At 37.1% G+C, this 13893-nt stretch overlaps 1 protein-coding gene across 1 annotated transcript in view; it reads right to left on the bottom strand.

The window, feature by feature from the left end:
- The window catches only part of LOC133639269 (enoyl-CoA delta isomerase 1, mitochondrial-like), a 58071-nt gene extending 47905 nt beyond the window's left edge, over nt 1-10166 (bottom strand). The window contains exons 1-2 of the mRNA XM_062032467.1: nt 10016-10166; nt 9714-9819 (exon numbers count right to left, since the gene is read on the bottom strand). The gene's annotated coding sequence lies outside the window, so the exon portion shown is untranslated. The remainder of the gene's footprint in view (nt 1-9713; nt 9820-10015) is intronic.
- Nucleotides 10167-13893: the final 3727 nt, after the last annotated feature.

The raw sequence follows: 13893 nt of genomic DNA, 5'->3' as shown, positions 1-13893 counted from the left end.
GTTGACCATAGTTTACAGTTTAGCATTGTTAGGAAGATGGCGAATAGAGGGACGTGGGGGTGGGAATAGTCAGATGTCTGATGGGTGTTACGTTGATGTTGCAGCAATGCCATGCCCAGAGCACAATTATTGAGGTGGTGAAGAGTGAGGTAATAAGATGGTCCGGGGCAGCAAAGGGGCAGGCTGTTCATTTAGCAGTCTCACAGCCTGGGGATACAGACTGTGAGACATTCTGGTGGTCCTGGCGCGAATCGATCTATACCTCCTTCCAGAGGGTAGCAGGTTGAAGAGGCCATGTGCTGGGTGGTATCTGTCCTTCAGGATGTTGTGTACTCGCTTTAGGGAGCGAGTTGTGTACATGGCACTCATCTCTGGGAGTATCGTCCTTGTAATTTTCCCTGCCGCTTTAACCACTCGCTGGAGGGCCTGTTGGTTCGCTTTAGTGCAGCTAGCAAACCACACTAAAAAGCTGTAAGTGAGGACACTGCTGATGGCACAGTTGTAAAAGTTTAGCATTGATTTCTGCGGAATGTTTGCGCATTTTAGTTTCCTAAAAAAAAAAAGACGTTGTTGGGCCTTTCCGACTGTAGAAGCAGTGTTAATGTCCCAGCATAGATCTTGTGTTATGTTCACCCCTAAGAAATTTGAAATGCTTGACCCTTTCTACGAGATTGTTATTAATTAAAAGTGGAGGGTGTTTGTTCTGCCCTTTCCTGCAGAAGTCTACAATTAGTTCTTTGGTTTTGTTAGTGTTAAGAACCAAGTTATTGTTAGCACACCATGAAGCCAGCAGTTATTACCGGTATATTTTAGAAAGAGATATATATTTGAGACAATACAGCTATCTTTTAATGTGTCTTTGTTACGGCCGTTTGCTACCGCGCATTGCCACATTTTCCTTCAAGCACAGCCGAAGTGCCCGCACCGTAGCGCCGGATTCTCTTTATTAACCAGAGGTAACACAAGGCGGTGAAAAGATTCAACAGAACAGCCGTCAGAGCCGACAAACTGCTGCTGCTAACTGCTAAAGCTAACAAATACAGTTCAGATGAAACCCTCACTGACGTCACACGTCGCTCGGCAACAGACACCGCCTTTTAAAGCAAGCCTGCACACGCACAAGCTGCTCTCACAGACATCACTCAATGCATATGATATATATTTTAAGTACCGCACTTTCCCTAGTAATAATTCCATTTATTGAAAATAAAATGTGATACACCGATACATATCGTATATCACGATACGGCTTAAAAATACAGGGATATCAGTTGGTCCATATCGCCCAGTCCTACCGCTAAGAATCGAGTCATGTGGTGTCCAAAGATTCATAACTCTAATCTGTATCATTTCCACAAACCGCCTAGTCCCACATCCCCAGATTTAAAGTTGTGGACTAGCAAAAGAGCTGCAGTGAAACCCACAACCGTCAGGGCGTCAGGGAATGAGGTTTACCGCATCAGTATTTTCCTGACTATAGAGCGCACCGGCATATATTAGCCGCACCCGACTATAAGCCGCAGACATACACTATATTGCCAAAAGTATTTGGCCACTTGCCTTTACTCATATATGAACTTGAAGTGCCATCCCATGGAATTGTCCAAAATGTTTTGGTATCCTGGACCATTCAAAGTTCCTTCCAAGCCCAACTACTGAAAAACCAACCCCACACCATAATTCCTCCTCCACCGATTTTCACACTCGGCACAATGCAGTCCGAAATGTAGCGTTCTCCTGGCAACCTCCAAACCCACTGGTCCATCAGATTGCCAGATGGAAAAGCGTGATTCATCAGTCCAGAGAAGGCGTCCCCACTGCTCTAGAGTCCAGTGGCAACGTGCTTTACACCACTGCATCCCACGCTTTGCATTGGACTTGGTGATGTATGGCTTGGATGCAGCTGCTCGGCCATGGAAACCCATTCCATGAAGCTCTCTGCATACTGTACGTGGGCTAATTGGAAGGTCACATGAAGTTTGGAGCTCTGTAGCAACTGACTGTGCAGAAAGTCTTTGCACTATGCACTTCAGCATCCGCTGACCCCTCTGTCAGTTTACGTGGCCTACCACTTGGTGGCTGACTTGCTGTTGTTCCCAAACTCTTTACTTTTCTTATAATAAATTTGACTTTGGAATATTTAGGAGCGAGGAAATTTCACGACTGGATTTGTTGCACAGGTGGCATCCTATGACAGTTGCACGCTGGAAATCACTGAGAGCGGCCCATTCTTTCACAAATGTTTGTAGTAACAGTCTCCATGCCTAAGTGCTTGATTAGGACACCTGATTCTCATCATTTCGATGGGTGGCCAAATACTTTTGGCAACATAGTGTATATACAGTGTAAAATGAGTTATTTACACAGAAAGATTTTTGTAAATGTTTATTGTTGTACTTCCAGTTGAAAGCACTGTAGACGTTCACCCCGCAGCACCTGTAGTGAGCAAACTTGTCCAAAAGATGGCGCCATAGCACGAACAATAACACACCTTTTCAGTGTATTTGCTTGATTTATTTGAAAAGTATTTGCATTACGTTTTATCTTTCCTCATTGCCCCTTCTGCAACCAAACGGCCGATAATGCTTCTGTTGATGACAAGCCTTTTTTCCACATTAGGAAGGCAGCCTTCCTGCACCGAAAGGGCTTACAAATGAGAAATGCCATGAACCTACCATGACAAAACCATGCTGAATATTACTGATCATAAATCTGGTCTTACTTGACCGATTTACGCCATTTAAAGACTTGTGTGTAAAGTCTGCACTTCAGACAAGTTGGAACAGAGAGTTAACACATATTACCACCGACCAAAAATGAAATTGCACTACCCAACAGTAGGGGGACACCATGAGAAAAAACACCAACAAAGTCGAAACAGGTCTTTGAAAAGGTTTCTTTTGTTCACAAGAATGTTTTTTTTTTAATGTAAAAATCAGCTTTTAGAAATAAGTGTTTTAGGTCATCGCTGTGCGTTTACGTCAGCAGCAAAGAGGAGCTTTTGTAACCTGTAGCCTGTTTGGAAAAAGGTTTTATTACGATTTTTATACCGGATAATAAATTGCGAGAATCAGCTTGAATCAAGAATCTTTTTGAATAGAGATTCGTGTTGAATCGAGAATCAAATCTGAATTGAATCGTCGACCCAACAATCAAAATTGAATCGTTAGTTACTGTAAAATTCCCATCCCTTGTACATATGTATATACAGTAATTTTATATGTATATGAGTTTGTATATATGTGTATAAATACACGGATATGGATATATGCATATGTGTACAGCTCCACAAATGGACATTGGAGGGTTACTTTCAAAGGCAAAATTAAAGTATTGCTAGAAACATAATTTTATATGGGACTTTATTGTATTATATGTATAGTACATGTTCCAAAAAGAAAAAAGCATAAAACACAGTATATTTAAATATACTAAATGTAAAAAAGGGAATAAATATTCAAAATAAGAAATCTAGTTTGGTTACGCCATCATGAGCGCAACACAAGGTTGTAAAAGTTTCAACTACAATTCTAAATAAGATGTCAAAAGCAAACTGAAATCAAATACACACAGTTTAAAGATTGATCAATACCTATTTAAATTTAGTAATACATAAATATGATGATTTATCAAAATATAAAAGAAATATACCTGAACAGAACGCTCATGATGGTTATACCAAAAAGTAACGCTATGAATCGCCTTTTTCCAAGTTTTTGGGGGCATTTTTATGCTATTTCCAAGCATCTCCTTTTTATTATGATTGATTTTAAATGGTCAAACTAATGCATATTATATATACATGCCCTAGTAAACAAAAAAAAGTCATATTTATTTTGATTGTTACATTTTGAAGTACATTTGTGCAGGTGGGTGCGAATGTACCCATTACCAGAACTGTACACATATGAAGATTGACTGTTGTATACTGAAATAATATGATGCTTAAAAGTCATAATTTTTTTTATTTGTTTTTGTTAATGTTTTTAGGTTTTTTGGTGAAAAAAGTGTTTCTTTTTGTATTTATAATTTTGCGGCAGTTAATGGGGATAATAATAAACCAAACTAAACTAGACTAGACTAGACTAAACACAAGTTACCCTCTGTCCACTCCCCCATATGTAAACATGTTGATGCATTCAAAGTTAAAGGAGGGCTACTGTCAATGTAAACTCAGCATTTACAGCTGGATGTGTCTTGATATGATCTGCTGTTTCACACACAGATGAATGTCTTTATTTAATTCTCACCTTTGATATTATATGTATTTTGGGACAGCAGGAACAAGGCCTTTAATGGTTTTCCTGAGATTCGTAGAACAGAGCCTGAGGCAGGAGGACAATTGATTTGATTGTGTTTACAATCCAGGCCCTTCCTGACATGAGTGGATGTCTTGTTGGAGAACAACAATAATCATTTATACCAGTCATAAGGCGGGGGATTTTGGTTAGGTTTATAGTCTGCTGTCTGCTGTAATAAAATAATATATATGGGGGTGTTAGACTTTTGCCACGGAGGGGCGCATACAGAAAAGAACGAAAAGGATGCGGTGGCCACTTTATGTGATATTATTTTGTTTCCTTTAATTAAAAGCAACTTAGTATGGATCAAAAACTCATCACAACGTTTGTTTGTTTTCTTCATCACTGATTTCTGCTCACTGCAGACTTTATGAGAGCCAACAAACATAATAAAACATCACCTACAGTACAATGTCTGCTGTCATTAGGATGCCGACTGCTAGGATGTTCACATATTCCCGTTTAGGTGAAGAATGTGTCATAATCCTCGCGAAGAAACAGGTTGGGGGAGCAGAAGGGGATACAAAATATAGGAAAAAAACATGCACTCTCCAAAAAACGTAATAAAACAAAAATAAAGAGGTGCACGGCAAAAAGTGTACTTAAAGAAAAAGCAAGGCCAGCAACTAACGTCTTTTCGTTCCGTCCTCGCCATATATACAATATATATATATATATATATGGCTGTCAAAGTGTCCCAACTTGTCGGAATACCTACCGTATTTTTCGGACTATAAATCGCTCCGGAGTATAAGTGGCACGCCGAAAATGCATAATAAAGAAGGAAAAACACATATATAAGTCGCACTGGAGTATAAGTCGCATTTTTTGGGGAAATTTATTTGATAAAACCCAACACCAATAATAGACATTTGAAAGGCAATTGAAAATAAATAAAGAATAGTGAACAGGCTGAATAAGTGTACGTTATATGAGGCATAAATAACCAACTGAGAACGTGCCTGGTATGTTAACGTAACATATTATGGTAAGAGTCATTCAAATAACTATAACATATAGAACATGCTATACGTTTACCAAACAATCTGTCACTCCTAATCGCTAAATCCCATGAAATCTTATACGTCTAGTCTCTTACGTGAATGAGCTAAATAATATTATTTGATATTTTACGCTAATGTGTTAATAATTTCACACATAAGTCGCTCCTGAGTATAAGTCGCACCCCCGGCCAAACTATGAAAAAAACTGCGACTTATAGTCCGAAAAATACGGTAGTCAGACTTCTTCTGTGCAGGTGACATGCATGATTTATAACCTAGAATAAACTTACAGGGAGCAAGGAAGCGAGGAAGCAGCAGACACTCGAGGATGTAAACATTGGCACATGCGGAAGTGATCACGGCGCCGCTATGAATAGTTTGTCTGCGTTAGCGTTTGCAATAACAATATCACTAATACTTGGTCACGAAATGTAAATGGAGTATTGTTGGCACTTTTTGGAGGTTTTTTTAAATCATTTTATGGGTGGAATAGAGCAGGGTTCCCCAACCTTTTTTCCACCAGGGACCGGTTTAATGTACGCATTATTTTCACGGACCGGCTTTCTACGTGTGGCAGACAAAACAGCAAAAAAATCTGGCACATTAACATTTTATATGTCCATTAATGTGCATTGTCCCATGTACTATAACAAAGGTTTTGATATATACATCTATTAACAAGCTTATTGCTGTGTTTAGTGGCGCAGGCAAAAGTTAAGTCGGACAAAATGCGGTAGTTTATAAATTAATTATTGTTTCTGTGTGGCCCGGTAGCAAATGCGTCACGGACTGGTGGTTGGGGACCACTGGAATAAAGGACCTTCCATTGGCTCCGCTGTAAGCTGACTTTATTTTTACGTTTATTTAAGAGTCAGAATGCATTAAAAAAAAATCTGTCCGTCATGTCTTTCATAATGATTGTGAACGATAGGTAAAATTCCACAAAAAGTGCAGTTCTCCTTTAAAGGCCTACTGAAACCCACTACTACCGACCACGCAGTCTGATAGTTTATATATTAATGATGAAATCCTAACATTGCAACACATGCCAATACGGCCGGGTTAACTTATAAAGTGCAATTTTAAACTTCCCAGGAAACTTCCGCTTGAAAACGTCGCGGTATGATGACGTATGCGCGTGACGTCACAAGGTCAAGGGAAGTGTTTGGACCCAATTCAAATACCTCTGTTTTCTTCGACAAAATTCCACAGTATTCTGGACATCTGTGTTGGTGAATCTTTTGCAATTTGTTTAATGGACAATGGAGACTGCAAATAAGAAAGTTGTAGGTGCGATCGGTGGAGCGGCGGACTACAGCAACACCAACACCAACACCAGGAGGTTGTGTTGTGTTTTGAGCAGGATAGCAGACGCACTACAGTGAGTAAGCCCGCCGCCGCATCTAAGTTAGCTTCTGTTTTTTTAGCTTCGCCAAGCTGAATATTATTAATCGTGTATTTACATGTTCATGGTTTAATAGTATTTTTGATCTTCTGTCTATCCATCCAGTCAGGTTTTTTTTAAATTTAGTTTCTATCTGCATTTGAGACTGCTATGCTATCACGTTGGCTACGTAGCTAGGTTAGCTTCTATTTTTTTTAGCTTCGAAAAGCTGAATATTATTAATCGTGTATTTACATGTTCATGGTTTAATAGTATTTTTGATCTTCTGTCTATCCATCCAGTCAGGGTTTTTTTTTAATTTAGTTTCTATCTGCATTTGAGACTGATGCTATCACGTTGGCTACGTTGCTAGGTTAGCTTCTATTTTTTTTAGCTTCGCAAAGCTGAATATTATTAATCGTGTATTTACATGTTCATGGTTTAATAGTATTTTTGATCTTCTGTCTATCCATCCAGTCAGGGTTTTTTTAAATTTAGTTTCTATCTGCATTTGAGACTGCTATGCTATCACGTTGGCTACGTTGCTAGGTTAGCTTCTATTGTTTTAGCTTCGCAAAGCTGAATATTATTAATCGTGTATTTACATGTTCAGTCACTGTGAATGTCCATTTCGCGTGCTCGACTCTCATTTTCAAGAGGATATAGTATCTGAGGTGGTTTAAAATACAAATCTGTGATCTACAATAGAAAAAGGAGAGAGTGTGGAATCCAATGAGCCAGCTTGTACCTAAGTTACGGTCAGAGCGAAAAAAGATACGTCCATTACTGCCTCTCAAGTCCTTCACTGTAACGTTCCTCATCTACGAATCTTTCATCCTCGCTCAAATTAATGGGGTAATCGTCACTTTCTCGGTCCGAATCTCTCACGCTCCATTGTAAACAATGGGGAATTGTGAGGAATACTAGCTCCTGTGACGTCACGCTACTTCCGGTACAGGCAAGGCTTTTTTTTATCAGCGAGCAAAAGTTGCGAACTTTATCGTCGATTTTCTCTACTAAATCCTTTCAGCAAAAATATGGCAATATCGCGAAATGATCAAGTATGACACATAGAATGGATCTGCTATTCCCGTTTAAATAAAAAAAATTCATTTCAGTAGGCCTTTAAGGCCACGGTACGAAATTATTGTGGTATATGTGTCCCCCCTCCCCCCACCAAAAAAACTCCTAAAAATGTTATAGTGTGTAAAATGAAGTGGCAGGAATGTTTAGGATAAACACACTTACTGTAATTGAATGCTAAAATGTTCGAATCATATTTATTACTACAAACATGATATTTTAAGTGCAAAGAATAGTGCAGGGACAAATATTAAAAATAATAACTTACAGTTGATGTCTTTAAAGTAGACTGACCATACGTCCTCTTTCCCCCGGACATGTCCTCTTTTGCGGGACTGTCTGGGCGGAGTTTCTTAAATGCCTCAAATGTCCGGCATTTTGAGTTAGGGTTGCGTGTATTTTCAATGTACGTTCAGAGTTAAGAAGGGGTTAAAAACAAAACAAATTGTGAAAGTGTGCGCACGCAGCAGCATTGGTGAGGGAGGGGCAGAGACAGAGAGAGCGAGAGTTATGATAAACGCGCATGCCTCGCCAGGCTCTGCTTTTTATCCATAGATTTATCAGATTTAATTTTTTATTATCTATAGCAGTGGTGTCAAAAGTGTGCCGCGGAGGCCATTTGCGGCCCACAGCTAATGTTTTAAAGGCCCACGGCACACTCTAAAAATACATAACAAAAGTGAAATAAAAAAGCTTAAAGGTGAAATGTAATTTAGAAAAAGTTGCAATGTTGACTAATAAAACAAAGCTGTTTTTTTTTTCTTTCAAACTGTCATTGCTCAAAACATAATATTGAATCAAAATCAATGCTATTATGAATTATTGACCTATCCAAGGTTCCGATTACTTCACATCAAATATTCCACTTTGAAAAATATTTTCGGTGGAAGATTTTGCATATCTTGTATGTTTGCCATTAAAAACATAGTTTTGTTTGACAAAAAAGGGCAGAAAACAAACAAACAACATAAAAAAAAATAAAAAACTTTAAAATAAGGGATAGATCTGAAGTTGATGTAGACTCCAGAGATTTAAGCGTTAAATATAAAATGTATGTATGCCCTGGCACACCATTATCATCATTTCATGACTGAAGCAAAACACTTTTTACACTTTTATACAGAAATAAATACACCTACAACTTTTTAAATAACCAGCAGTGGTAAAGTTCAGATCCATGAAGGAAAGAAGAATGTGAATGAATGTTTATAACTGAACACATTTACATATGTATACAAAATTTGTTTTCTTTTTTTGTAATTTTTTTTAAATGAATTAAGTAACGTTTATGACAACCTTTTTCCAAAACACAATATAGAATGTGAGATATAACAGGATAATGCATACATTTACAAAAAAAAAAATCTAAACGCTTACAAAAAAGTGGGACCCCAAAAATTTACTGTGGGACCCCATTTTTATGACTTGATGGGTCCCTGGGACCCCATTTTGAAAATTCCTAGCACCAACACTGCTGTCAACACAGGCGAAAAAATGCTTTATTTAAATAAATATATTATTTATTAAACAAATTCGAGTATCATTGTCAAATTTTCACCTAGTCCCGGCCTTGGCATATATGTGTCCTCTTTTTGGGATTTCAGAATATGGTCAGCCTAGTGTAAAATGAAGTGGCAGGAATGTTTAGGATAAACACACTTACTGTAATTGAATGCTGAAATGTTCAAGTCATATTTATCACTACAAACATGATATTTTAAGTGCAAAGAATAGTGCAGGGACCAATATTAAAAATAATAACTTACAGTTGATGTCTTTAAAGTGACAATGTAAACATCCAGTGTAAAACAATAATGTTCACTTTAGTGTATTTACTTTCTGACAAGCAGTGTCCTCCAAGTGGACATGTTTATATCAGTCTGGAGTATGTTGTTTCTCAGAGAAGTAAACCAACAATATATATTTTCATAATGTAAATACCTCACAAACTGATGTTTGGCTTCAAATATATTTTCGGGATGATGAGAGGGGCGACATGTCCAGGATGTAAGCTGTCTTCGGACAGGCTCCAGCCCACGGGCGACATCTAGAGAAACAAGAGGTGGAAACAAGGATAAATGGATTGATTACGTGGACCCCGACAGGTTGAAAAACTTATTCGGGTGTTAGCATTTAGTGGTCAATTGTACGGAATATGTACTGAACTGTGCAATCTACTAATAAAAGTTTCAATCAATCAATCAATTGAGGATTTATCAGGTAGTCCACTTCGACTTTCTTACCTCCGTCAAAGAGGTTATGTTTTCACCAGGTTTTGTTTTTCTGTTTGTTAGCAAAACAACTCAAATAGTTACACATATATTTTGATGACATTTTTCAGAAAATGGCCAAAGAATACCCAATTCCTCTCATCGACTTCGAACACAATTTACTTCCTGCTTATAGCTTTCGCGCCCTGCGCAGCGCAGAGGATTCTGGGTGATGTAGTTCATTTTTAGGCCAGACCAATTGTTTGATGCCGTCAGGCGTCACAATATTATTATTGGGAAGATTTTGAAACCGAAATAACACGATATCTACAAAACTGTTACGCCCCTTGCATTTAAATATATTAAATGTTTTGTGTTGTATGTGACGATGCATAAAGTTTGTAGTTTTTTCTAAAAATAAATCATGTTTAAAGGCCTACTGAAATGAATTTTTTTTATTTAAACGGGGATAGCAGATCTATTCTATGTGTCATACTTGATCATTTCGCGATATTGCCATATTTTTGCTGAAAGGATTTAGTATAGAACAACGACGATAAAGATTGCAACTTTTGGTATCTGATAAAAAAAAGGCTTGCACCTACCGGAAGTAGCGTGACGTAGTCAGTTGAACATATACGCAAAGTTCCCTATTGTTTACAATGATGGCCGCATGAAGTGAGAGAGATTCGGACCGAGAAAGCGACAATTTCCCCATTAATTTGAGCGAGGATGAAAGATTTGTGGATGAGTAAAGTGCAAGTGAAGGACTAGTGGGGAGTTGAAGCTATTCAGATAGGGAAGATGCTGTGAGAGCCGGGGGTGACCTGATATTCAGCTGGGAATGACTACAACAGTAAATAAACACAAGACATATATATACTCTATTAGCCACAACACAACCAGGCTTATATTTAATATGCCACAAATTAATCCTGCATAAAAACACCTGCGTGTTTGTTATGCTAGCTCCTAGCTCCTCTGCTAGCTCCTAGCTCCATAGAACACGCCAATACAATTCAAACACCTGATCAACACACACAATCACTCAGCCCAAAAGACCGTTTACCTAACCCAAGGTTCATAAAGCTTATATATTTTTAAAAAGTTACGTACGTGACGCACACATACGGTCAAGTTATCGAATGTTTAGCAGCCAAGGCTGCATACTCACGGTACCTGATATTCAGCTGGGAATGACTACAACAGTAAATAAACACAAGACATATATATACTCTATTAGCCACAACACAACCAGGCTTATATTTAATATGCCACAAATTAATCCTGCATAATAACACCTGCGTGTTTGTTATGCTAGCTCCTAGCTCCTCTGCTAGCTCCTAGCTCCATAGAACACGCCAATACAATTCAAACACCCGATCAACACACACAATCACTCAGCCCAAAAGACCGTTCACCTAACCCAAGGTTCATAAAGCTTATATATTTTTAAAAAGTTACGTACGTGACGCGCACGTACGGTACGGTACGTGTTATGCTAGCTCCTAGCTCCTCTGCTAGCTCCTAGCTCCATAGAACACGCCAATACAATTCAAACACATGATCAACACACACAATCACTCAGCCCAAAAGACCGTTCACCTAACCCAAGGTTCATAAAGCTTATATATTTAAAAAAAGTTACGTACATACGCAAAAAAAAGCCAAAGCTGCATACTCACAGTAGCACGTCTGCGTCTTTGTCATCCAAATCAAAGTAATCCTGGTAAGAGTCTGTGTTGTCCCAGTTCTCTACAGGCGTCTGTGTATCCAAATCAAAAGTCCTCCTGGTTAGAGTCTCTGTTATCCGAGTTCTTCCATCTTGACTGCATCTTTCGGGAATGTAAACAAAGAAGCGCCGGCTGTGTACTGTTGTGGCTGACTACGTTCGAAAAATACGTCCATTTCGCACCGACAACTTTCTTCTTTGCTTGCTCGGCTTCCTTCTCCATAATGCAATGAACATGATTGAAACAGATTCACGAACACAGATGTCCAGAATACTGTGGAATTATGAAATGAAAACAGAGCTTTTTCGTATCGGCTTCAATGTGGAAGGCATACCCGTGTTCGTCGGGCTACGTCACACGCATACGTCATCCTCAGAGGCGTTTCGAACCGGAAGTTTAGCGGCAAATTTAAAATGTCACTTTATAAGTTAACCCGGCCGTATTGGCATGTGTTATAATGTTAAGATTTCATCATTGATATATAAACTATCAGACTGCGTGGTCGGTAGTAGTGGGTTTCAGTAGGCCTTTAATTTTGTTTTTAGAGGACGGCATGTATATATTTTAACATTGTAATTTACAAATGTTATAAGGTTTCCTTTCTTCTGATTATATTTTTCAGCATGCACCGTTTAGAGTGTAAACAAACAGTCCCGTCCATTACTTCATCAATTTTATTTTCTATACTTACCCATAATTTAATGTCCTTTTAGGTCACATGCATGTAATAATCCAATCCAATCCAATCCACTTTATTTATATAGCACATTTAAACAACACGAATGTTTCCAAAGTGCTGCACAGCCATGTTAAAAACAATATTAAAAACAATATTATGCTCCACCAATGACTGATAAAAACAAAAAATAAATAAATATAAAATCAATATAAAAACAATATAAAAATAAATATGATTAAAAACGATTTTAAAGGGTAAAATCAATTAAAACAGTAAATAGAAATCAAAATGTATTTAAAAAAAACACAGAGGACAACAGAGGACAGAAGACCACACAACTCACATAGTGTTAAAAGCCAAATAATAAAAGTAATAAGTCCATGAAGTGCTGCCACACAAGTTCATTAAATAATTAAAGTAATCATGAAATTGTTATTTAAATCATGAAATAATTACAGTGTGAAATATGTAAACAAATAAATAATACAATTAATACTTCATTAAATAATTTAAATTATTTGTTAAGTATTAAAATAATTAGTTAAATGATTAAATCATTAAATGTGCTTTTACATTAAATACATTAATGACAGATGTTTGTTTATATTTCATTCCAATTATAATTCATTAATGACACATTTTAGTCATTATTTATTTATTTTTATTTTGTCCCCTTTGACACACCACCGTCAAATAAGTGATTCGGTGTCTTCATACTGACATAGTTACTAGTTTCTAATAATTAGGAAAACAGTCATCCTTTGCTTGTCGCTGTTAATTGGTGCCCTACAGAGCACAGGTGTCAAACTCAAGGCACATTATTTTATGTGGCCCGCGAAAGCCTGGAAATAATATGCGTTAATAAAATGCTGAATCTTTTCTCACTAAATATATTTGTTCTTTCCCTTTTGACATTAAAAATCATGTACTGCATGCAATTGCATGTCTTTTATAATTCAATATTATCAAAATCAAAATATTATATTATCATGTATTCCAAAAATATTTTTTGTTAAAATAAAGATAAATACTGTACTTAAATATCTGCTGGACTTATGATTTCAAAACAAATTATCAATAAAATTGTAGACTGTAAAACTGATAATGGATTTTACGGTTAAATTCCGCAGACTGAGTTTTTTTTTAACCATAAAATCAACTTTAGTACTGTTTTTTTCCATATACAATAAGACACTGAAACATTAAAAAAACAAAAACAAAACATTAAAACAACAAGATTTCATGGTAAAAAAAACAAAACCTGGCAGCTCTGTTGCTTGAATTTTACCGCTAAAAACAGTGGTTTTGTTTTTACATTCCATTCCATTTATTAATTTTTTTTGTATGCTGTACATGACCGCGAAAAAAAGAATTTCCGCGAAGTAGGAATTATAAAATTATGAATCTGATATTTTTATAGTTATAAATTATTATTTTTTAAAACTGTTTACAACCTTCTAAATATGTTTTCCATATCACGGTAGCCTTCTGGACATTAA

This window comes from Entelurus aequoreus, linkage group LG22, assembly GCF_033978785.1.
Source record: "Entelurus aequoreus isolate RoL-2023_Sb linkage group LG22, RoL_Eaeq_v1.1, whole genome shotgun sequence".
NCBI lineage: Eukaryota > Metazoa > Chordata > Actinopteri > Syngnathiformes > Syngnathidae > Entelurus > Entelurus aequoreus.
This window is presented reverse-complemented; position numbering and strand designations above follow the sequence as displayed.